This window comes from Haematobia irritans, chromosome 2 (genome assembly GCF_050003625.1).
Source record: "Haematobia irritans isolate KBUSLIRL chromosome 2, ASM5000362v1, whole genome shotgun sequence".
In the NCBI taxonomy this organism is placed as follows: domain Eukaryota; kingdom Metazoa; phylum Arthropoda; class Insecta; order Diptera; family Muscidae; genus Haematobia; species Haematobia irritans.
Window position 1 is genome coordinate 29,883,724 of NC_134398.1, and position 27,837 is coordinate 29,911,560.

At 26.9% G+C, this 27,837-nt stretch overlaps 1 protein-coding gene across 2 annotated transcripts in view; it reads left to right on the forward strand.

Annotated features, from left to right (window-relative positions):
• The window catches only part of Ggamma30A (guanine nucleotide-binding protein subunit gamma-e), a 376,644-nt gene that overhangs the window by 178,635 nt on the left and 170,172 nt on the right, over positions 1-27,837 (forward strand). The gene's annotated exons all lie outside the window — the stretch shown is intronic.

Consider the following 27,837-nt stretch of genomic DNA (forward strand, 5'->3'; position numbering starts at 1 on the left):
GATTGTCGACAGCCAGGAAGTCTGGAAGCCGCTGAGACGTCAAAGAGAGTTGCCGCTAGTTTCAAGCGAAACCCTAACCTCTCTCTCCGAGATGCCGCAAATAAGCTGGGTGTATCATCTACAACCGTGCAACGAGCCGGACTATCGACTTACAAGAAGGTAGTGACACCAAATCGCGATGATAAACAAAATACGACGGCCAAAGCGCGATCCCGGAGGCTGTACACGACGATGCTGACGAAGTTTGACTGCGTGGTAATGGACGACGAAACCTACGTCAAAGCCGACTACAAGCAGCTTCCGGGACAGGAGTTTTATACGGCAAAAGCAAGGGGAAAGGTAGCAGATATTTTCAAGCACATAAAACAGTCAAAGTTCGCAAAGAAATATCTGGTTTGGCAAGCCATCTGTACCTGTGGCTTGAAAAGCAGCATTTTCATAGCTTCCGGGACTGTCAACCAAGAAATTTACGTGAAAGAGTGTTTGAATAAACGTCTGCTGCCTTTCCTGAAGAAACACGGTTGTTCTGTATTGTTTTGGCCGGATTTGGCATCTTGCCATTACGGTAAGAAGGCCATGGAGTGGTACGCCACCAATAACGTGCAGGTAGTTCCCAAGGACAAGAACCCTCTCAACACGCCAGAGCTCCGCCCAATTGAGAAATACTGGGCTATTGTCAAGCGGAACCTAAAGAAGACCAAAAAACTGCTAAGGACGAGCAGCAGTTCAAGGCAAACTGGCTTTCTGCGGCGAAGAAGGTGGACAAGGTGGCTGTACAAAATCTGATGGCAGGTGTCAAGCGTGAGGCCCGGCAATTCGGATTTGGAAAAGCGAAAGCCTAACTGAATAGTTTTCCTGAATTTTATACTAATTGAACTTGAAAAAGAATTTTAATTTGATTTTTTAAATAAACGATTTCAACGATTTACACGCGTTTTCCCTTGACCAAATTTTGACCGTATCACCCTTTAAAATTTTTTCAATATTTTTATTTCTATAGGAAATTTTTTTAAATTTTTATTTCTATAGAAAATTTTGTCAAAATTTATATCTATAGAAACTGTTGTCAAAATTGTATACTTAGAGAAACTTTTGTCAAAATTTTATTTCTAAAGAAAATTTTACAAAATTTTATTTCTGTAGGAAGTTTTGTCAAAAATTTTATTTCTATAGAAATTTTTGTCAAAATGTCTGTGCTATAGGAAATTTTGTCAAAATTTTATTTCTAAAGAAATTTTTGTCAAAGTTTTATTTCTATAGGAAATTTTGTCAAAATTTTTATTTCAGTATGAAATTTTGTCAAAATTTTGTTTCTATATGAAATTTTGTCAATCTTTTATTTCTATAGACAATTTTTCAAAATTTTATTTCTATAGAAAATTTGGGTCAAAATTTTATTTCAATAGGAAATTTTGTCAAAGTTTTATTTCTATAGGAAATTTTGTCAAAATTTTATTTCTATAGGAAATGTTGTCAAAATTCTATTTCTATAGAATATTTTGTCAAAATTTTATTTCAATAGAAACTTTTGTCAAAATTTTATTTCTATAGAAAATTTTGTCCAGTTTTTTTTTCTTTCTATACAAAATTTTGCAAAATTTTATTTTTATAGAAATTTTTGTCAAAATTTCATTTCTATAGAACATTTTGTCAAAATTTTATTTCTATAGAAGATTTTGTTAAAATTTTATTTCTATAGAAAATTTTGTCAAATTTTTATTTCTATAGAAAAGTTTGTCACAGTTTTATTTCTATAGGAAATTTTGTCAAAATTTTATTTCAATAGGAAATTTTGTCAAAATTTTATTTCTATAGAAAATTTTATCAAAATTTTATTTCTATAGAAAATTTTGTCAAAGTTTTATTTCTATTGGAATCTTTGTCAAAATTTTATTTCTATAGGAATCTTTGTCAAAAATTTATTTCAATAGGAAATTTTGTCAAAATTTTATTTCTATAGAAAATTTTGCAAAATTTTCTTTCTGTAATAAATTTGTCAATAATTTTATTTCTATAGAAATTTTTGTCAAAATTTTATTTGTATAGAAATTGTTGTGAAAATTTTATTTCTATAGAAAGTTTTGTCAAAATTTTATTTCTATAGAAAATTTTGTCAAAATTTTATTTCTATAGAAAATTTTGTCAAAATTTTATTTCATTAGAAAACTTTCTAAAAATAATAATTTGCCATATTTGGTAGAATTCTACCACCAGTGGCAATCCCGCGTGCAAAATATTCAGATGTGTGAAATGTGAAGAAGATCGGTTCATAAACACGTCAATTATGATCAAATCGGTGATAGATATATATTGCAGCTATATCGAAATCTGAAAAAAAAATTGGAAAAAACATTTACATAAACAACTACAAAACGAAAAATTTATTTTGCAAACTATAATTTTGTCAAAATTTTATTTCTATAGGAAATTTTGGTCAACATTTTATTTATATAGAAAATTTTGTCACAAATGTTATGCCTTCAGAAAACTTTATAAAAGTAATAATCTACCATATTTGGTAGAGTTCTATCACCAGTGGCAATCACGCTTGCAAAATATTCAGATGTGAAATGAAATATTCAGATGTGAAATGTGAAGAATATTTGTTCATAAACACGTCAATTATGATCAAATCGGTGATAGATATATGGCAACTATATCGAAATCTGAACCGATTTTTTTTTTCAAAATCAATATCGATTGTCTTTGACCCGAAGAAAGATCCCATGCCAAAGTTGAGGATGATCGGACTTAAATTGCGAGCTGTATTTGGCACACAAAATTACATATACAGACAGACTGAATTAAATTCTAAGACGATCGCTATAATAAACGATAGGACTCAGACTGCTCCTTGTTGGCGTTACATACAAATGCCCTAATGCACCCTGTTCCACAGTAGTGGTGAAGGGTATAAAAAACCTCATAAAAACACCCTTTATAAGGAGCTATATTTCAATTTGATGCGATTTTTCTCAAATTCAAAAGCGTTCGTCCTTGTGCCAAAGTTTCGTCCTTGTACCAAAAGTTCATAGTCCTTGTACCAAAATTCATCAAAATCGGTTAATAAATTCGACCAGAATCATGCGAAGAACAATTACATGGACAGACGGACGGACACCAAGGATTAAATCGAATCAAGTTTTTTTCTTCCTGCTGTATTTGCTGGTTTTTTCCAGAGTGAGTGCAATTTTGAAACTATCTAACGGTGTCCGTCTGTCTGCCTATTATAATCATATTTATATTATATTAAAATTATCGAATAGCTATTAGATCATTTATATTGGGCTCGAAATCTACTAAAATTTGATTTAAAATACCTTTTTTATTAGACAAATTACAGTTGAAATCTAGTTAAAGTGGATATTTGATATAAGGGGCTTTATTGCTTTGCCATTCGATTGTATTTTGTACAATCAAAACACACAAATTTAACTGAAATCGACTTATTCTTAACAATACCTAGGGTATAAAATATAATAAAAGTTAAGATTGCCAAATTCCCCTTATTACCTTCCATGTAATTGCAATATAGCAACACATCGCTGCATTTGATCCTAAAAGTATGCTATACACTTCCTATTCTGCATAAAGACACACTAATTCGTCTATGAGTGTGTGTGTGTTTGTGTGTATGTTTGTGCAATTTAAACACTTGAGAAGTGTGCATTTGATTCTTGTAAATTGCCATTGCCAAGTTGTGAAAAGGGCAAACTCAGAAATAAAAAAAAGAAACAAAACATCAGCAACGAACTTTGGATTCTCCACCTCACTATGCTTTGAGAGCAAACGAGCAAATTGTGGCTACAACACTTAAGCCCTTTGCGGGAGGGGTGAAAAAACTGAAAAAAAGTAAATGCTGGGTTGTTTTAAGTGCACCAAACATGTTTCTATAATTGCATGCAGAATAAACTAGCTATTTTGGATTTTGGGAGTAAACAGAGCTCAAGTGGAAGGAAATAGTTACTCGTTTACCTTGCCCCCCTCACCACAAAAAAAAAATGCATTCTAGGAATACGAATCCTACCATATTACAGCAATATTTTTATATTGCATGATATGCTATAACGCCTTTGAAAGTTACTTTGAAAGGACAGGGGCCTTTCATGAAAGCAAATGTCCTGATGGGACTTAAAATATTTTTTATTTATTTTTTTATACCCTCCACCATAGGATGGGGGTATATTAACTTTGTCATTCCGTTTGTAACACATCGAAATATTGCTCTAAGACCCCATAAAGTATATATATTCTGGGTCGTGGTGAAATTCTGAGTCGATCTAAGCATGTCCGTCCGTCCGTCCGTCTGTCCGTCTGTCCGTCTGTCCGGCTGTCCGTCCGTCTGTGGAAATCACGCTAACTTCCGAACGAAACTAGCTATCGACTTGAAACTTGGCACAAGTAGTTGTTATTGATGTAGGTCGGATGGTATTGAAAATGGGCCATATCGGCCCACGTTTACGTATAGCCCCCATATAAACCGATCCCCAAATTTGGCCTGCGGAGCCTTCCGGAGCAGCAAAATTCATCCGATCCGGTTGAAATTTGGTACGTGGTCTAAGTATACGGTCTCTAACAACCATGCAAAAATTGGTCCATATCGGTCCATAATTATATATAGCCCCCATATAAACCGATCACCAGATTTGACCTCCGGAGCCTCTTGGAGGGGCAAAATTCATCCGATCCGGTTGAAATTTGATACCTGATGTTAGTATACGGTCTCTAACAACCATGCAAAAATTGGTCCATATCGGTCCATAAATATATATAGCTCCCATATAAACCGATCCCCAGATTTGACCTCCGGAGCCTCTTGGAGGAGCAAACTTCATCCTACCCGATTGAAATTTGGTACGTGGTGTTAGTATATGGTCTCTAACAACCATGCAAAAACTGGTCCATATCGGTCCATAATTATATATAGCTCCCATATAAACCGATCCCCAGATTTGACCTGCGGAGCCTCTTGGAGGGGCAAAATTCATCCGATCCGTTTGAAATTGGGTACCTGATGTTAGTATACGGTCTCTAACAAGCATGCAAAAATTGGTCCATATCGGTCCATAATTATATATAGCTCCCATATAAACCGATCCCCAGATTTGAACTCTGGAGCCTCTTGGATGAGCAAAATTCATCCGATCCAATTGAAATTTAGTACGTGGTGTTAGTATATGGTCTCTAACAACCATGCAAAAATTGGTCCATATCGGTCCATAATTATATATAGCTCCCATATAAACCGATCCCCAGATTTGACCTCCGGAGCCTCTTGGAGGAGCAAAAGTCATCCGATGCGGTTGAAATTTGGTACATTTCGTTAGTATATGGCCTCTAACAGCCATGTAAAAATTGTCAAATTTTACTACTATAGAAAGTTTTGTCAAAATTTCATTTCTATAGAAAGTTTTGTAAAAAGTTTATTTCTATAGCAATGTTTGTCAACATTTTATTTCCATAGAAAATTTTTTCAAAATTTTATTTCTATAGAAAATTTTGTAAACAAATTATTTCTGTAGAAAATTTTGTCAACATTTTATTTCTATAGACAATTTTTTCAACATTTTATTTCTATAGAACATTTTGTCAACATTTTATTTCTATAGAAAATTTTGTCAACATTTTATTTCTATAGAAAATTTTGTCAAAATTTTATTGCTATAGAAAATTTTGTCAACATTTTACTTCCATAGAAAATTTTGTCAACATTTTATTTCTATAGAAAATTTTGTCAAGTTTTTATTTCTATAGAAAATTTTGTCAAAATTTTATTTCTATAGAAAATTTTGTCAAACTGAATTATATACGTATTTAATCGGCCTTTTTTTTTGTTTAATATATACCCCTTATGGACTAACTTACAATTTAGAAGACAGTGTTAAAAAGTTTTACGATACCTTGCCATCGGCAAGTGTTATCGCAACCCAAGTAATTCGATTGTGGATGACAGCCTTTAGTAGAAGTTCCTACGCAATCCATGGTGGAGGGTACATAAGATTCGGCCTGGCCGAACTTACGGCCGTATATACTTGTTTTAATCTTTCCGTATAAACAGAAAGTTTTTATTAAAGAAATTTATCTTGAGGCAAATGGTATAACCCCATAGCTGAAAGTTTCGGGCGACATATTCGATTTAAGTAGCAAGTGCAAAATTGCTCATCAACTAAAGAATTGCTGACCTTTACTTTACAACTTTTACCTTTACAACCTTTTTACTTTACAACGATTTGAATTAAAATTTACTTTAGAACGGCACCATCATTTGGGCAGACGGCTAATGAGAGGAGAAGTCGGGAGACATCTTTTTCAGAAAAGAAATTTCCACGTCTGTAGTAAATTATAAATACTTTGAAATTTTTTTATGAACACTTCAGGTTATGCATTAAATAGAAAGATTGAATCAGATGAATTTTATGCACCATAATCCTAACCTTTAAAGTTAGTGGTTGCCACTCTCCAACTAAATTCCACAGGTATTTACATTTTTATACCCTCCACCATAGGATGGGGGGGTATATTAACTTTGTCATTCCGTTTGTAACACATCGAAATATTGTTCTAAGACCCCATAAAGTATATATTCTGGGTCGTGGTGAAATTCTGAGTCGATCTGAGCATGTCCGTCCGTCCGTCCGTCTGTTGAAATCACGCTAACTTCCGAACGAAACAAGCTATCGACTTGAAACTTGGCACAAGTAGTTGATATTGATGTAGGTCGGATGGTATTGCAAATGGGCCATATCGGTCCATTTTTACGTATAGTCCCCATATAAACGGAATCCAAATTTGGCTTGCGAGGCCTCTAAGAGAAGCAAATTTCATCCGATCCGGCTGAAATTTGGTACATGGTGTTAGTATATGGTCTCTAACAACCGTGCAAAAATTGGTCCACATCGGTTCATAATTATATATAGCCACAATATAAACCGATCCCCCGATTTGGCTTGCGAGGCCTCTAAGAGAAGCAACTATCATCCGATCCGGCTGAAATTTGGTACATGGTGTAAGTATATGGTCTCTAACAACCATACAAAAATTGGTCCACATCGGTTCATAATTATATATAGCCCCCATATAAACCGATCCCCCGATTTGGCTTGCGAGGCCTCTAAGAGAAGCAACTATCATCCGATCCGGCTGAAATTTGGTACATGGTGTTAGTATATGGTCTCTAATAACCATGCAAAAATTGGTCCACATCGGTCCATAATTATATTTAGCCCCCATATAAACCGATGACCATATTTGACCTCCGGAGCCTCTTGGAAGACCAAAATTCATCTGATTCAGTTGAAATTTGGTATGTGGTGTTAATATATGGCCTCAAACTCCCATGCAAAAATTGGTCGAAATCGGTCCATAATTATATGTAGCCCCCATATAAACCGATCCCCAGATTTGACCTCCGGAGCCCCTTGGAAGAGCAAAATTCATCAGATTAGGTTGAAATTTGGTACGTGATGTTAGTATATGGTATAACAACAACCATGGTTCATATCAGTCCATAATTATATATAGCCGCCATATAAACCGATCCCCAGATTTGACCTACGGTGCCTTTTGGAGAAGCAAAATTCATCCGATCTGGTTGAAATTTTGTACGTGGTGGTAGTATATGATATTTAACAACCATGCCAAAAGTGGTCCATATCAGTCCATAATCATATATGGCCCCCATATAAACCGATCCCGAAATTTGGTTTTGGAGCCTCTTGGAGGAGCAAATTTCATTCGAGTCATTTGAAATTTGGTACATTGTGCTAGTATATGGCCGCTAACAACCATGCCTAACTAGGTTCATATCGGTCTATAGTTATATATAGCCCTCAGATAAATCGATCCTCAATCACACAAAAATTGGTCCATATCAATAATTGTATATAGCCCCCATATAAGCGACCCCCATATTTTGACAAAATTTTCTATAGAAATAAAATTTTGACAAAATTTTCTATAGAAATAAAAGTTTGACAATATTTTCTATAGAAATAAAATTTTGACAAATTTTTCTATAGAAATAAAATTGGGACAAAATTTTCTATGGAAATAAAATTTTGACAAATTTTTCTATAGAAATAAAATTTTTGAGAAAATTTTCTAGAGAAAAAAAAAATTTGGATAAAATTTTCTATAGAAATAAAATTTTGACAAAATTTTCTATAGAAATAAAATTTGGACAAAATTTACTATAGAAATAAAATTTTGACAAAATTTTCTATAGAAATAAAATTTGGACAAAATTTTCTATGTAAATAAAATTTTGAAAAATTTTTCTATAGAAATAAAATTTTGACAAAATTTTCTATAGAAATACATATCTGTGACAAAATTTTCTATAGAAACAAATTTTTGACAAAATTTTCTATAGAAATAAAATTTTGACAATGTTTTCAATAGAAATAAAATTTTGACAAAATTTTCCATAGAAATAAAATTTTGACAAATTTTTTATAAAAATTATATTTTGACAAAATTTTCTATAGAAACAAAATTTTGACAAAATTTTCTATAGAAATAAAATTTTGATAAAGTTGTCTATAGAAATAAAATTTTCATAAAGTTGTCTATAGAAATAAAATTTTGACAAAATTTTCTATAGAAATAAAATTTTGACAAAGTTGTCTATAGAAATAAAATTTTCATAAAGTTTTCTATAGAAACAAAATGTTGACAAAGTTTTCTATAGAAATAAAATTTTCATAAAGTTTTCTATAGAAATAAAATTTTAACAAAATTTTCTATAGAAATAAAATTTTGACAAAGTTTTCTATAGAAATAAAATTTTCATAAAGTTTTCTATAGAAAGAAAATTGTTACAAAGTTTTCTATAGAAATAAAATTTTTTACAAAAATTATATTTTGACAAAATTTTCTATGGAAATAAAATTTTGACAAATTTTTCTATAGAAATAAAATTTTGACAAATTTTTCTATAGAAATAAAATTTGGACAACATTTTCTATAGAAATAAAATTTGGACAACATTTTCTATAGAAATAAAATTTTTGAGAAAATTTTCTAGAGAAATAAAATTTTAACAAAATTGTTTATAGAAATAAAATTTGGACAAAATTTACTATAGAAATAAAATTTTTACAAAATTTTCTATAGAAATAAAATTTGGACAAAATATTCTATGTAAATAAAATTTTGACAAATTTTTCTATAGAAATAAAATTTTGACAAAATTTTCTGTAGAAATACATATTTGTGACAAAATTTTCTATAGAAATAAAATTTTGACAAAATTTTCTATAGAAACAAAATTTTGACAAAATTTTCTATAGAAATAAAATTTTGATAAAGTTTTCTATAGAAATAAAATTTTGACAAAATTTTCTATAGAAACAAAATTTTGACAAAATTTTCTATAGAAATAAAATTTTGACAAACTTTTCTATAGAAGTAAAATTTTGACAAAATTTTCAATAGAAGTAAAATTTTGACAAAGAACATTTCAATTAAAAATTAATTTCGTGATTGAAGACAAAAATATTTTTGTGTGTATGCCACACTTTTCCACACACACACACACACACACCCATAGGATAAGCTTTCATGCACATATCCTAGTAAAAGTTTTTTTTTCGATCTCTTCAATATGACATACTTTTTGAATACATAATGTCCTTTTTTGTGTTTGTGGGTGTGTGTTTATGATGCCTTAAGAGATTTTTAGTTCTAAGGATTTTGTTGTTGTTGTATGAATGGAATAGAATGGAATGAGTAACAACTATTTTGTGAATATCATCTTTATGGTTATCTGGTTAGACAAAACTAAACTGGAGCAAACATTTTTTTTTGTTTTTTGTCAAAAACACCCATCACCCCTCCCACCACTCACTTAAAAATTCATAGAACGAATGAGAATGTTAGAAGCAAACCAAAAATGAAAAGATGCACAAAAAAAAAGAAAAAACATCATGAAAATAATAAAACGCAATACTGTTAACCTTTGCAAAGTGCAAGGGGAATACACTTAAAAGCAATTGCTACCCAGTTGCTTACACAACTAAAAATTGCAAGAAAGTGATTTGGTCCTTAAAAAGGCCAAACTATCTTTTTTTTTTTTTTTGGGTGCACACTTTGAAAAACGTGCCAAACTGAATGCTGCCAACCAACCGCATTCTTGTAAGGCGCACCCATTTTCTAAAAGTTTTGCAATTTTTTTTCTTTCGTGTTTTTTTTTTTTTTTTTTGAGGTTATTTTTTTGTTGATTCTATAAATAAGCCAAAAAGTATGCTTAAAAAAAGACTGATAAAGTCTGTAAATTCAACTTTTTGAATTTTCTATGTAAGCCATGAAAGAACTTTGAATACAAAGATTTGTTTTTTTGTGGAGGGGGGTTTTGGCGAAAATTGTTATATTGACTTTCGGCATGGCATGACTTGGAATTTTAATTGAGTTGGCCAAGGCGTTTTTAGCTTTCGTTGTGAAGAGAAATATAAATAAAAAAATTTTAAATTACTACAGAGGGTTAATAACTCTATCATTGTATTTACTATGCTTTCAAATACTGAATTGAGTAATTTCGGATGATTCGAAGACAATTCGTTTCCATCAAACCACGTCCTTAGTCCGTCTGTCAGATTATTATGAAAAATTTCGCACTACTAATTCTTCTTGCAGGCAGAGAGCCACAGCCACACTGTATAGACGCTAAACTCTCCACCAACATGAAGAAATATAGCTTGATCTTTTGGCAGCCCGCAAACTTTTTTTTTAATTTTTAAATTAAATTTATATTTTATAGAAAATTTTAGCAAAATAATTTTGTATTGAAAACATGATCAAAATTTTATTTCTATATAAAATTTTATCAATATTTTATTTCTATAAAAAAATTTCATTGAAATGTTATTTCTTTAAGAGGTTAGGTTAGGTTAGGTGGCAGCCCAATGTATCAGGCTCACTTAGACTATTCAGTCCATTGTGATACCACATTAGTGAACTTTTCTCTTATCATTGAGTGCTGCCCGATTCTATGTTAAGCTCAGTGACAAGGGACCTCCTTTTTATAGCCGAGTCCGAACGGTGTTCCACATTGCAGTGAAACCACTTAGAGAAGCTTTGAAACACTCAGAAATGTCACCAGCATTACTGAGGTAGGATAATCCACTGCTGAAACACTTTTGGTGTTCGGTCGAAGCAGGAATCGAACCCACGACCTTTTGTATGCAACGCGGGCATGCTAACCATTGCACCACGGTGGCTCCCGTGGTAAATTAGTAAATTTTTGTCAAAATTTTATTTGTATAAAAATTTGTACCAAAATTTTATTTCTATAGATAATTTTGTCGAAATTTTATTTCTATAGAAATATTTGTCAAAATTTTATTTTTGTAGACAATTTTGTAAAAATTTTATTTCTATAGACAATTTTGTCAAAATTTTATTTCTATAGAAATATTTGTCAAAATTTTATTTCTATAAAACATTTTGTCAAAATTTTATTTCTACAGAAAATTTTGTCAAAATTTTATTTCTATAGAAAATGTTGTCAACATTTTATTTCTATGAACATTTTGTGAAGATTTTATTTCCATAGAAAATTTTGTAAACATTTTATTTCTATAGAAAAATTTGTCAAAATTTTATATCTATAGAAAATGTTGTCAAAATTTTATTTCTATAGAAAATGTTGTCAAAATTTTATTTCTGTAGAAAATTTTTGACAAAATTTTATTTCTATAGCAAATGTTGTTAAAATTCTATTTCTATAGAAATTGTGTAAATAGAAAGTTTTGTCAAAATTTTGTCAAAATTGTATTTCTATAGAAAAGTTTATTTCTATTGAATATTGTCTCAAAAATTTATTTCTATAGTAAATTTTGTCACAATTTTATTTCTACAGAAAATTTTGTCAAAATGTTATTTCTATAGAAAATTTTGTCAAAATTTTTTTTCCATACAACATTTTACATCAACATTTTATTTCTATAGAAATTTTTGTCAAAATTTTATTTTATTTGTTGTTTTGATTTCAGCTTTAAAACTAAACTACAAGAGTAGCTTAACCAACAAAGGAAAAGAATGTTTGTCAAATTTATTTGGGCAAAGCCCTATAGACTGCAAAATGGTTGGATGGACGCACTTTGCGGAATTACCACATTTCTCATTAGCCTCCTCTACTTGCAGCAAACCTATCAACCAATTATAAGAACAAATTCAGGCAGTTCACTAAACCCAAAGTGAACCACACTTGAACCCTAAGAAAATTTTATTTCTATAGAAAATTTTTTAAAAATTTTATTTCTATAGAAAATTTTGTAAAAATTTTATTTCTATAGAAAATTTTGTCAAAATTTTATTTCTATAGAAAAATGTTTCAAAATTTTATTTCTTTAGTAAATTTTTATTAAAATTTTATTTCTATAAAAAATTTTTATCAAAATGTTATTTCTATAGTAAATTTTGTCAACATTTTATTTCTATAGAAAATTATGTCAAAATTTTATTCCTTTTGATAAATTTGTCAAAATTTTATTTCTATAGAAAATTTGATCAAGATTTTATTTGTATAGAACATTTTTATGAAAATTTTATTTCTATATAAAATGTTGTTAAATTCTATTTTTCGTCAAACTTTTATGAATGTAAAAAAATTTGTCAAAATTTAGTTCTATAGAAAATTTTGTCAAAAATTTATTTCTATTGTAAATTTTGTCAAAATTTGTCAAAAATTTTATTTTTTTCATTCGTTTTGTTTTGTTATTGTTGGTTTTTGTTCTTTAATCATTGTTGTTGTTTTTTGATTTCAGCTTAAAACCATACATTGACTAAACTAAAAATGTAGCTTAATTAACAGAGGAAAAGAACGTTTGTAAAATTTATTTGGGCAAAGCCCTATAGACTGCAAGATGGTTAGAGACGCAGTTTTCGGAATTACCACATTCCCCATTAGCACCCTCTACTTGCAGCAAAACTATCACACAATTATCAGAATAAATTCAGGCAGTTCACTACACCCAAATTGAACCACACTTGAACCCTAAGAAATTTTATTTCTATAGAAAATTTTATAAAAATTTTATTTCTATAGAAAATATTGTCAAAATTGTATTTCTATAGAAAATTATGTCAAAATTTTATTCATTTCGATAAATTTGTCAAAATTATAGAAAATTTTATTTCTATAGAAAATGTTGTCAAAATTCTATTTCTATAGAAATTGTTTAAAAATTTTATTTCTATGGAAAATTTTGGCAAAATTTTATTTCTATAGAAAATTTTATCCACATTCTAATAAAAAATTTTGTCCAAATTTTATTTCTATAGAAAATTTAATCAAATGTTTATTTCTATAGAAAATTTTGTCAAAATTTTAGTTCTATAGAAAATGTTGTCAAAATTCTATTTCTATAGACAATTTTGTAAAAATTTTATTTCTATAGTAAATTTTGTCAGCATTTTATTTTTATAGAAAATTATGTCAAAATTTTATGTCTTTGGATAAATTTGTCAAAATTCTATTTCTATAGAAATTTAAATTTTATTTCAAATATTGTCAAAATTTTATTTCTATAGAAAGTTTTTGTCAACATTTGATTTCTATATAAATTTTAGTCAATATTTTATTTCTTTGGTAAATTTTTATCCAAATTTTATTTGTATAAAAAATTTGTGTCAAAATTTTATTTCTATAGACAATTTTGTCAAAATTTTATTTCTATAGACAATTTTGTAAAAATTTTATTTCTATAGTAAATTTTGTCAGCATTTTATTTCTATAGAAAATTATGTCAAAGTTTTATTCCTTTGGATAAATTTGTCAACATTTTATTTCTATAGAAATTTTTGTCAACATTTTATTTCTGTAGAAAATTTTGTCAAAATTTTATTTCTATAGAAAATTATGTCAAAATTTTATTTCTTTAGAAAATTATGTCAACATTTTATTTCTATAGAAAATTTTGTCTAAATTTTATTTCTATAGAAAAATTTGTCTAAATTTTATTTCTATGGAAAATTTTTGTCAACATTTGATTTCTATAGGAATTTTAGTAAATTATCTTGTACTTTGAAATTAAATCGAAAATAGTAATTTCAACATTATTTCGTTGTAAAATTTTACCTTCCAATTTCTTCACAAAATAGTTTCTTCTTAATTAGCTTTTGCTTTAAATCCCGATTTAAATATAAACCTTTTGGTCAGTTCAAAATTTTCTTATCTACATTTCTTTGCATGATTAATCCCATTTCTTTGCTGTAATAGATCCACACATTTTTTGTTAAATTTTCTTCTCATTTAAGTTTGTTTCACCTATAATGCCATAACATTTTTCATGCCCATAAATATGCAACACGGTAGGTGTACTTAGTAATACAGCTTCATGTTTTAACAAATGCATCGCATAAAATAACGAAATGAAAATAAAAATGCATTCGGGCTATAACTTCGGTTGAATGAGTGTCTGTCAGTTGGATCATAAATAAATGCAAGCTTAAGGTGAAGCAGGAAATTGGTTGTTAGATCCTTCGTTTCTTTGTAATATTTGCTTTCCATGAAATGAGAAAAGTTCTCATTTGAAAAGTTAATGAAATTTTCATTTTCAAGTGAATTCAGTGAGTTACTCGAAAAAAGTTTACATCCATAAAATCGAACGGATACGGATAATATCGAATGGGTAAAATTTGAAAAAAAAAACTTTTGCCAATGCTGATGGAATTAGGGATTGTAATCAGAATCAAAAAGTCGATTTTTTGACATGATGCGGTTCAAATTTGATAAATATGTGCTTTCTAATAACCATGCCACATGAGTGTAGGTAATGACTCTGCCATTTTCGAACCTAGGCTCCATTTAGACTAACTTACAATTTAAAGACAATTTTAAGAAATCTTAAGCAACCTCGGAAACTGTTACCACAACCGAGTTATTCGATTGTGGATGACAGTCTTTAGTAGAACTTTGTACGCAACCCATAGGGGAGGGTACATAAGATTCTGCCTGGCCGAAATTTCAGCCGCATATGTTTATTTTATGTTCATATATTTGAATATTGAAAAAAAATGCAGCATATTTTAAGCGGCAAAATATTTTTTGCTGTGCATTTTTCGCCTATATCATTAAAAATATCGAGTAAATTACGCAAATTAGCCTTTCCTACATTCAAAAAGCTCATCATAGCAAACGAAATATTGCAGCATATCGATGTTACATGCAAAGCATCATAGACTCTAAACAATCAAATAAAATTGTTTTACGATATTGGAAAAAATGCAGCCTATTTTAAGGGGCAACATAATTTTTTTGTGCATTTTTCGCCTATATCATTAAAAATATCGAGTAAATTACACAAATAAGACTTTCCCACATTCAAAAAGCTCATCATTGCAAACGAAATATTGCAGCATATCGGTCTTACATGCAAAACATCATAGACTATAAATAATCAAATATAATTGTTTTACGTAAAATACGTTTTGTGTTCAAATTGCTATTGATTCCATTTCAAGGTTTTCCACAATTTTTTTTTTCAACTTAAAACAACACAGATATTTTCAGTAGTCTCTTTCTGTTATGTGTTAAAAATGAACTCAACCTTAAAATTACCTTTGATCGTATGTGTGAATGTAACCTTTCATCCATGAAATCACCATAAATCAAATGCCAAGGTTCTTTGTGAGATAATGTCCTATTGTATTTGCTGTGGTCGATTGCCATATTTGTCTTGAAAAATAGATAGTAGAGGAAGACCCAAAATGTTGGGAAATTATTTATGATATAATGCCTAAAAGTAGGCAATGATATTTTAAGAACAATAATTGAGGTCTTGGGGAAATAGAACTACATTGAGATGTAATATGGATGGAGGTTATTTTAAGTGGATTAAAGACAAAAATATTCATGGATAGCTAGAAGGCAATGACAGCTACTTGAAAAGAGAGAAGTTCGCCAGTTGTGGAATCACAATGGACTGAATATTTATTTGAGCTTAAAAAATCGGAATGTGACTATACCCATCCTAACTTAATACGACATTTTTCTATAGAAATAAAATTTTCTATAGAAATATTTTTTTTTTATATAATAAAAATTTAGAAATAAAATTAGAAAAAAAAATTAAATTTTGGAAAAATTTTTATTAAACAAAAATTTTTCTTTACAAAAAATATATTTAACAACTTCGGACAATTTTCTATAAAAATTAAATTTTGAGAAAATTTTCTAAAAAATAAATTTCCCAAAATTTTCTATAAATTAAAAAAAAAAAATATTATAGCAATAAAATTTTCTATAGAAATATTTTTTTTTATAGAAATAAAACTTCTATAGAAATATTTTTTTTATAGAAATATTTCGGAACGTTTTCTATAGAAATAAAAATTTCCGAAAATTTTCTATACAAATAAAGATTTCCGCAAATTTTCTATGGAAATAAATTTTTCTAACAATTTCTATAAAAATAAAATTTTCTATAAAAGAAACAAGTATATACGGCCGTAAGTTCGACCAGGCCGAATCTTATGTACCCTCCACCATGGATTGCGTAGAAACTTCTACGAAAGACTGTAATCCACAAATTTCAAGTCACTCGGATGAAATTTGCTCCTCCAAGAGGCTCCAAAACAAAATCTCGGGATCGGTTTATATGGGGGCTAGAAATGATTATGGTCTGATATGGACCACTTTTGGCATGGTTGTTAAATATCATATACTACCACCACGTACCAAATTTCAACCAGATCGGATGAATTTTGCTTCTCCAAAAGGCACCGGAGGTCAAATCTGGCCATCGGTTTATACGGGAGCTATATATAATTATGGACTGATAGGAACCAATTCCTGCATGGTTGTTAGATACCATATACTAACATCACGTACCAAATTTCAACCGAATGGGAAGAATTTTGCTCTTCCAAAAGGCACCGGAGGTCAAATCTGGCGATCGGTTTATACGGGAGCTATATATAATTATGGACTGAAAGGAACCAATTCCTGCATGGTTGTTAGATACCATATACTAATATCACGTACCAAATTTCAACCGAATGGGAGGAATTTTGCTCTTCCAAAATGCTCCTGAGATCAAATCTGGAGATCGGTTTATATGGGGCCTATATATAATTATGGACCGATATCGACCAATGTTTGCATGGGTGTTTGAGGCCATATATTAACATCACGTATTAAATTTCAACTGAATCAGATGAATTTTGGTCTTCCAAGAGGCTCCGGAGGTCAAATCTGGCGATCGGTTTATACGGGAGCTATATATAATTATGGACCGATATGGACCAATTTTTGCATGGTCATTAGAGACCATATACTAACATCATGTACCAAATTTCCGCCGGATCGGATGAAATTTGCTTCTCTTAGAGGCTCCTCAAGCCAAATCGGGGGATCGGTTTATATGGGGGCTATATATAATTATGGCCCGATGTGGACCAATTTTTGCATTGTTGTTAGAGACAATATACTAACACCATGTACCAAATTTCAGCCGGATCGGATGAAATTTGCTTCTCTTAGAGGCCTCGCAAACCAAATTTGAGGGTCCGTTTATATGGGGGTTATACGTAAAAGTGGACCGATATGTCCCATTTGCAATACCATCCGACCGACATCAATTTCAACTATTTGTGCCAAGTTTCAAGTCGATAGCTTGTTTCGTTCGGAAGTTAGCGTGATTTCAACAGACGGACGGACGGGCGGACATGCTCAGATCGACTCAGAATTTCACCACGACCCAGAATATATATACTTTATGGGGTCTTAGATCAATATTTCGATGTGTTACAAACGGAATGACAAAGTTAATATACCCCCATCCTATGGTGGAGGGTATAAAAATTTCACTATATAAATAAAATTTATAGTTTTGGAAAAATTTTTATAAAACAAAAATTTTTCTATACCAAAAATATATTTAAAAAAATTCGAACAATATTCTATAGAAATAAAATTTTGAGAAAATTTTCTAAAAAATAAATTTTCCGCAAATATTCTATAATATTTTAAAATTTTTTTTAGCAATAAAATTTTGTATAGAAATAAAATTTACATGTATACACAATTGTTATACAAATTTCGATAGAAACAAAATTCTCAGTAAGTTTTCTATAAAAATAATTTTTGTGGAAAATTTTTTGTGGAAATAAACTTTTCGGTAAATTTTCAAAAAAAAAATTTTTTTGCTTTATTTTAGAAATAAATATATATTTGGGAAAATTTTCCATAATATTTTAAAACTTTTTATGGAAATAAATTTTTCCATAGACATAAAATTTTCAATAGAACTAAAATTTTCCGACAAATTTCTATAGAAATAAAACTTTACGTCAAATTTCTGTAGAAATAAAATGTTCGGTAAATTTTTGTATAGAAAAAAAATTTTGAAAATATTTCTATGGCAATAAAATTTTCGGTGAATTTTCCATAAAAATAAAATTTGTGGATAATTTTCCATAGAAGTAAAATTTTGCGAAAGTTTTCTATAGGAATATTTTTTTGTATAGAAATACAATTTTCCGAACATTTTCTGTAGAAATAAAATTTTCGGTACATTTTCTTTAGAAATGAAATTTTGACAAAATTTTCTATAGAAATAAAATTTTGCAAAAATTTTCGGAAAATTTTCTATAATTTTTTAGATTTTTTTGGAAAACTTTCTGTGGAAATAAACTTTTCGGTAAATTCTCAAAAAAAAAAAATTTTTAACTATAGTAGAAATAAATAAATATTTGGGAAAATTTTCTATAATATTTTAAAACTTTTTATGGAAATAAATATTTCCATAGAAATAAAATTTTCTATAGAACTACAATTTTCCGAAAAATTTCTATAGAAATAAAATTTTCGGTAAATTTTGTATAGAAAAAAAAATTTGAAAATATTTCTATGGCAATACAATTTTCGGTGAATTTCCAATAAAAATAAAATTTTTTGGATAATTTTCCACAGAAATAAAATTTTGCGAAGGTTTTCTATAGGAATATTTTTTGTAGAAATACAATTTTCCGAACATTTTCTGTAGGAATAAAATTTTCTAAAAATTTTCTGTAGAAATAAAATTTTAACAAAACTTTCTATAGAAATAAACATAATTTTTTCATAGAAATAAAATTTTCGATTTTTTTTTTATAAAAATAAAAGTTTGCGAAAATTTTCTGTAGAAATAAAATTTTTCCGTAGGAATAAAATGTTCCGAAAAAAATCTATAAAAATAAATATTTTTCTATACAAAAAAAAGCTTCTATAAAAATAAAATTTTGCGAAATTTTTCTAAAAAATTTATTTTTCGAAAATTATTTACAATATTTTAATTTAAAAAAATAAAATTTTCTATAGAAATAAAATTTTTTGTAATTTTTTTATAAAAATAAAATTTTAGGAAAATTTTCGATGGAAATAAAATATCCAAAAACTTTATATATAAAAATTTTCCGAAAATTTGTTCAAAACTTTTCTATAGAACTAAAAACTTTTCTATAAAAAATCTTAAAGTTTGATAAAATTTTCTGTAGATATAAAATTTTGCGAAAATTTTCGGAAAATTTTCTATAATTTTTTTAGATTAGATTTATATTTAAGTTTATTGATATATATAATTTACAATGTGGTTAAACACTATATATATAATACAATTCAACTGTAAGTAATATATATCTATAAACATAATTTTGTTTATAAAAATAAAATTTTCTATAGCAATAAAGGTTTCTATAGAAATAAAATTTTCGTTTTTTTTGTAATAATAAAAGTTTGCGAAAATTTTCTATAGAAATAATATTTTTCTGTAGGAATAAAATGTTCCGAAAATTTTCTATAAAAATACATATTTTTCTATAAAAAAAAAATAAAAAGTTCTATAAAAATAAAATTTTGAGAAAGTATTCTAAAACATAAATTTTTCGAAAATTTTCTACAATATTTTGAATTAAAAACATATAAAATTTTCTATAGAAATACATTTTTTGTAATTTTTTTTATGAAAATAACATTTTTTGGAAAAATTTCTATGGAAATATAATTTGCGAAAACTTTCTATAGATATAGTTATACAGTTTTCAGAATGTTTTAAATAGAAATAAATGTGTTCGAAAATTTTCTATATAAATAAAATCTTTTATATCGAAAAAAAAGTTAAAAGTTAGGGAAAATTTTCTGTAGAAAAAAATTTTTTTGAGAAAATTTTCTATAATATTTTAAAATCTTTTATGAAACTAAAATTATGGTAAATTTTCTATAGAAATAAAACTTTCAAAAAGTTTTCTATAGAAATAAAATTGTCCGAAAATTTTTGGAAAATATTCCATAGAAATTAAATTTTCCGAACTAAAAACTTTTCTATAAAAAATCTTAAAGTTTGATAAAATTTTCTGTAGATATAAAATTTTGCGAAAATTTTCGGAAAATTTTCTATAATTTTTTTAGATTAGATTTATATTTAAGTTTATTGATATATATATATAATTTACAATGTGGTTAAACACTATATATATAATACAATGCAACTGTAAGTAATATATATCTATAAACATAATTTTGTTTATAAAAATAAAATTTTCTATAGCAATAAAGGTTTCTACAGAAATAAAATTTTCGTTTTTTTTATAATAATAAAAGTTTGCGAAAATTTTCTATAGAAATAATATTTTTCTGTAGGAATAAAATGTACCGAAAATTTTCTATAAAAATACATATTTTTCTACAAAAAAAAAAAATAAAAAGTTCTATAAAAATAAAATTTTGAGAAAGTATTCTAAAACATAAATTTTTCGAAAATTTTCTACAATATTTTGAATTAAAAACATATAAAATTTTCTATAGAAATACATTTTTTGTAATTTTTTTTTTATGAAAATAACATTTTTTTGGAAAAATTTCTATGGAAATATAATTTGCGAAAACTTTCTATAGATATAGTTATACAGTTTTCAGAATGTTTTAAATAGAAATAAATGTGTTCGAAAATTTTCTATATAAATAAAATCTTTTATATCGAAAAAAAAAGTGAAAGGGAAAATTTTCTGTAGAAAAAAAATTTTTTGAGAAAATTTTCTATAATATTTTAAAATCTTTTATGAAACTAAAATTATGGTAAATTTTCTATAGAAATAAAACTTTCAAAAAGTTTTCTATAGAAATAAAATTGTCCGAAAATTTTTGGAAAATATTCCATAGAAATTAAATTTTTCCGAAAATTTTTTATAGAAATAAATTTTTCGATAATTTTCGATAAATATAAAATTTATCGTAAATTTGATTTTATTCGACCTTTTCCTATCTATCTATCAATCAAATCGAAATACATTACATTTTTCATACGATCTGATACGATTTCAAGTTCGTTTCTTGTTGATAGAAATAATATTTTCCGAAAATTTTGTATAGAAGTAAAATTGTCCAAAAAGTTACTGAAGAATAAAAATTTTTCATTAATTTAACAGAAATTAACATTTCAAAAAATTCCTTTAATAATAAAATTTGTCAAAAAAAAAAATCTACAGATTTTTTTTGTTTTCGAAAATAATATAAAAATAAAATGATCAGAAAAAATTTTGTATAAGAGCAACGTGTTCTGAAATATATTTTTTTTTTTGAAAACATCAAATGTTTCAAAGATTTTTTATAGAAATATAATTAAAGAATAGTTTGAGGTTTTAAAAAAAATTACATAAAACATTTAAATTGTTAATTGATCCAAATTTTTGATTAGAGAGTCGGTCTAGAAATTAGAAATTAAATTTTCCGAAAATTTTTTATAGAAATAAATTTTTCGATAATTTTCGATAAATATAAAATTTATCGTAAATTTGATTTTATTCGACCTTTTTCTATCTATCTATCAATCAAATCGAAATACATTACATTTTTCATACGATCTGATACGGTTTCAAGTTCGTTTCTTGTTGATAGAAATAATATTTTCCGAAAATTTTGTATAGAAGTAAAATTGTCCAAAAAGTTACTGAAGAATAAAAATTTTTCATTAATTTAACAGAAATTAACATTTCAAAAAATTCCTTTAATAATAAAATTTGTCAAAAAAAAAATCTACAGATTTTTTTTGTTTTTGAAAATAATCTAAAAATAAAATGATCAGAAAAAATTTTGTATAAAAGCAATGTGTTCTGAAATATATTTTTTTTGAAAACATCAAATGTTTCAAAGATTTTTTATAGAAATATAATTAAAGAATAGTTTGAGATTTAAAAAAAAAATTACTTAAAACATTTAAATTGTTAATTGATCCAAATTTTTGATTAGAGAGTCGGTCTATATTATTTCGTTCATATTATCATTTTCGTGATTGAATCAATTTCAACATATTTTTTCTATGTTGGATATATTTAAAAAATTCTGGTCAAACTGCAATTTTTTCACTGTAAAGTTTCTTAAAAACAACTGGAACACTTACCCAGCAAAAAAAAGCGTAGAGAAAATATTCTTTTTGGATCAGGAAGTAGTGCAAAATTGGCGCAGAAGCGATGATTTTAACATGGGCTTGTCATAGGACGGATGTAAACCATTTCAACAGCCGTTGCACTGAATTTGCATCACTTCTTAAGGTGTGATGCGAATCCAGTGATTTTGATGTGAATGAAGAAATTTTGTGATATTTTGGCGATAGTTGCACTGAATTTGCATCACTTCATAAGGTGTGATGCGAATCCAGTGATTTGGATGTGAATAAAGAAATTTTGTAATATTTTGACGAGTAAATTATTTTTAAATTTTTTTATGAATTTTAATGCATTATAAACGCTTGTCTGGAACGTTTGACATCAAATATTTTCCAAGGAAAGGACTTAGCATTTTTTTCGGCAAAATTTAAATAATTTGCACTATTTTATTAATTTTTAATCTGTTTTTAACCCATTGGAAACAATAAAATTTTAAATTTCCCATTAAAAATATTAAAAAAGCGAGTTATAAAAAATTGACTCAAATTAACTTCCTGTGCAGTTACAATAAAGAACAACTTTGGGAGGACATTTTTGAAAGTACTTTTAAAGTTGTGCCTTAAGAAGAACTTCCAAATTTTTTGCTGGGTAGTTAAGCTTCCTTTAAGTGCTATCACAAATGTCTCACTTATTTTTCGTTTCTTTAAATGATAATTTTCTAGAAAATAATTCTAACAAAATGTTTTTTCTTTACTAATTCCCTCAAACTGTCTCCACATTAAACTTTCGCCCCAACTGTAACTTTAACAACAAACAATTTAATAAATTATAACGAAATGATTTATTAAACATGTTATGTTAACCACAGCATGAGCATGAAATTGTGAATTTGATCTCCTGCCATTTTATGCTCCACTTAATAGACCATTATCGTAAATCCCTCAAAGTATGCAATCACTTTTTGACAATTTAATTATCAAGAGTAGAGTGGTGGTAGTTGATACAGTTTGTCGGATGTATGTAACGTGATGTGGTTTTTTTCTCCCAACATCTGAATGAGAGGCTACTCGTATGTATGTGTGTGTGTGTATGTGTTAGTTGACTCTGATTGTGAGTAACTCTGTGGTTTGACGAAGTTACCGTTGTCAGTGTTGTTGTTACTGCTGCCATTCTTACATATTTCCTTTGCATTTTATTTCTGTCTCCCTTGGTTTTTGTGTGATTATTTGGCTGACATCAACTGCTGATGTTGTGGATAAAAACTGCAGAGATATTATTGGGGGGTCTTTTGCAGTTTTGTGGCAAAAGTTAATCATTTTTTATTTATCCGCACATACATATACACAAAAATCCATGGACAATACTGAGGATGCCAACTACACGGATATTGGGTTATGAAATCTGTAGCAAATGAAATGGAAAACAATATGAAATGAAAGGCCATTCAATTGCTTTCTAAAGATCTATTGACCGACATAGCAAGACTTGTCATAACATGTAAGTGAAGGAATATGAACATATGGTATATTTATGAATATTAGGGTGGAATGATACATCCAGACAATGGGCGAATATTTCCGTAATTGCGTATCTCGACACAAATAGTTTAGCTTTACTAACACAATTCTAGTAGAATTATATTTATGATCTACCCCACCTATTATACATTTACAGCGTCGTGTCTTGCATATCGCCACCTCGATAAGTACATGTAGGCTTAAATTATTCAGTGTACTTGAACAAGATTTCCTTACCACCACAATTACATGAACATCATTGATTGGAAGGCCACATTAATTTCTTCTTGTGACCCCACTTGGAAATGAGACGTTTCATAATTATACTTAAGTGGCTTTCGAATATGCTGTGGAAACGCTCATATTCGAGAGCAATCATGTAATTGTATTGGGGAGTATTGGATATAAAATTCTCTATAAAAATAAAATGTTAACACAATTTTCTATAGAAGAAAAAAATCTATGAAATTATCAATAAGAATACAACAAATCCTTAGAAAATTTTAAAAAAATTGTATAGAAATATAAATTCTGAAAGAGGCCAAAATTCTTTTATAGAAATCAAATTTCCCGAAAATATACAATATTATATATACAATAATAAAATTTGTAAACCAATTAAAATTTTCTATAGAAATCAAGTTTTCGGAAAAATTTCGGAAAATTTTCTATAAAAATAAAATTTTCGGTAAATTTTCTATAGCAATAAAATTTTCGTAAAATTGTCTATAGCAATAAAATTTTCGGAAAATTTTCTATAGCAATAAAATTTTCGGAAAATTTTCTATAGCAATAAAATTTTCGGAAAATTTTCTATAGCAATAAAATTTCTGGAAAATTTTTTATAGCCATAAAATGTTCGGAAAATTTTCTATAGAAATAAAATTTTCGGAAAATTTTCTATAGCAATAAAATTTTCGGAAAATTTTTTATAGCAATAAAATGTTCGGAAATTTTTCTATAGCAATAAAATTTTCCAAAAATTTCCGAAAATTTATTACAGAAATACATTTTTCCGCAAATTTTCTATAAAAATAAAATTTTAAATAAATTTCCTATAGAAAAAAAAATTCCGAAAATTTTCTATAGAAATCAAGTATTCCGAAAATTTTGCTATTGATATAAAGTTTTGCATATATATCCCATAGAAACGAAATTTTCCAAAAATATCCTATACAAACAAAAATTTCAGAAAATTTTCTATAGAAATCAAAATTTCCGAAATTGTTCTATAGAAATAAAATTTTCCAAAAATTTCCTATAGAAATCAAGTTTTCCAGAAATTTTCTATGAAAATAAAATTTTCTATTGCAATAAAATTTTCCAAAAGATTTCTACAGAAATGAAATTTTGACCACAATTCCTAAAAAAACACCCTTTGGCAAAGTCTTCTATAGAAATAAATGTTTTGACAAAATATTCTATAGACATAAAATTTTGACAAAATTTTCTATAGAATTAAAATTTTGACAAAATTTTCTATAGAAATAAAATTTTGAAAAAATTTTCTATAGAAATAAAATTTTGACAAAATTTTCTATTGCGATAATATTTTGACAAAATTTTCTATTGCAATAAAATTTTCGGAAAATATTATTGCAATAGAAAAATTTCCGAATAGTTTATTGCAATAGAAAATTTTGTCAAAATATTATTGCAATAGAAATTTTGCCAAAAATTTTATTTTTATAGAAAATTTTGTCAAAATTGTATTTCTGTAGACAATTTTGTCAACATTTTATTTTTGTAGAAAATTTTGTCAAAATTTTATTTCTATTGAAAATTTTTCAAGATTTTATTTCTAAAGAAATTTTTTTCAAAATTTTATTTCTATAGAAAATTTTGTCAAAATTTAAAATTTTCTAATGAAATAATATTTAACAAAAATTTCCTAAAATTTTCTACAGTAATACAATTTTCCGCAAATTTTATTGCTATAGAAAATTTTCCGAAAAGTTTATTGCAATAGAAAATTTATTTAAATTTAAAAATGTTATTGCTATAGAAAATTTTCCGAAAATTTTATTGCAATAGAAAATTTTGTCAAAATATTATTGCAATAGAAAATTTTGTCAAAATTTTATTTTTATAGAAAGTTTTGTCAAAATTTTATTTCTATAGAAAATTTTGTCAACATTTTATTGTTATAGAAAATTTTGTCAAAATTTTATTTCTATTGAAAATTTGTCAAGATTTTATTTCTATAGAAAATTTTTTCAAAATTTTATTTCTATAGAAAATTTTGTAAAAATTTTAAATTTTCTATTGAAATAATATTTTACAAAAATTTCCGAGAATTTTCTACAGTAATACAATTTTCCGCAAATTTTCTATAAAAATAAAATTTCCAATAACTTTCCTATAGAAAAAAAAATCCGAAAATTTTCTATAGAAATCAAGTATTCCGAAAATTTTCGAAAATATTAATATAAAGTTTTTCACAAATATCCTATAGAAATTTTCTAAAAATATCCTATAGAAACAAAAATTTCCGAAAATTTTCTATAGAAATAAAATTTTCCATAGAAATAAAATTTTCGAAAAATTTTCTATAGAAATCAAGTTTTCGAAAATTTTCTATGAAATTAAAATTTTCTATAGCAATAACATTTTTGGAAAATATCCAAAAATTTTCTATAGCAATAAAATTTTCCAAAAAATTTCTATAGAATTAAAATTTTCAAAAAATTGTCTATAGAAATCTAATTTTCCTAAAATCTATAGGAATAAAAATATAGGAAAATATATAGGAATAAAGTTTTTTTTTTGAAAATAGAAACAACATTTTTCGGAAATTTCCTATAGAAATACAATTTTCCGAAATTTTTTTATAAAATAAAAAACACTTTTACCAAAATTTTCTATTTTCAGATTTTTTCCGAAATATCGTATCAAATGCTTCAAATATTTATTTTCCAAAAATGTTACGAAAAGGATTTTTTTCATAGCATTCATTTGTTCCGAAAAAGTTTTAACAAATAATATATATACCATATACTTTTCTATAGAAATTAAAATTTTCAATTAGAATAAAAAAATCCTTAGAAAAGTTAAAATTGTATAGAAATATAATGTTTGAAAGATGCCAACATTTTTCAATATAAATCTAATTTTCCGAAAATATTGTATAGAAATAAAATTTGTACAACAATTTCTATAGAAATAAAATTTTGACAAAATTTTCTATACAAATAAAATTTTGACAAAATTTTCTACAGAAATCAAATTTTGACAAAATTGTCTATATATATAATATTTTGATAAAGTTTTCTATAGATATAATATTTTGATAAAGTTTTCTATAAAAATTAAAAATTATAGAAATATCTATAGAAATAAATTGTAATATATAATGTTGACATATATATATATATATATATATATATATATATATATATATATATATATATATATATATATATATATATATATATATATATATATATATATATATATATATATATATATATATATATATATATATATATATATATATATATATATATATATATATATATATATATATATATATATATATATATGTGGTACAGGATTTTTCCAAAGGCTTCTGCCAAACTGTTATGTAAAAAACTCATTTTCCTATATATGTTTGGGAAAGGCATGTTATCCGTGTCCAATACTGTAACAAATGTTAAAATGGTAAATTTTTAAGTACTATTACTTTTTGCGTTTTATTGGACGGTATGTTGAGGAGAAGTATACGTCTCCTAGACAAACCACGCTTGAAATTCACAGGAAATATAGAAGATTGTACAACGATTCGAATTCAGAACAATTAAAAACAATAAAGTGGTTGAAATGGACGTTTGTTAAGCCGGTCCGTTTTACATCTGCATAACCGCTCTATTTCTGTATATAAATGAAAAAGAAAGTAGTCCGATTTTTTTTAAATGTACGGGACACGTGTTTGGAAACCATGGAGTGATTAATCAGTACTTCA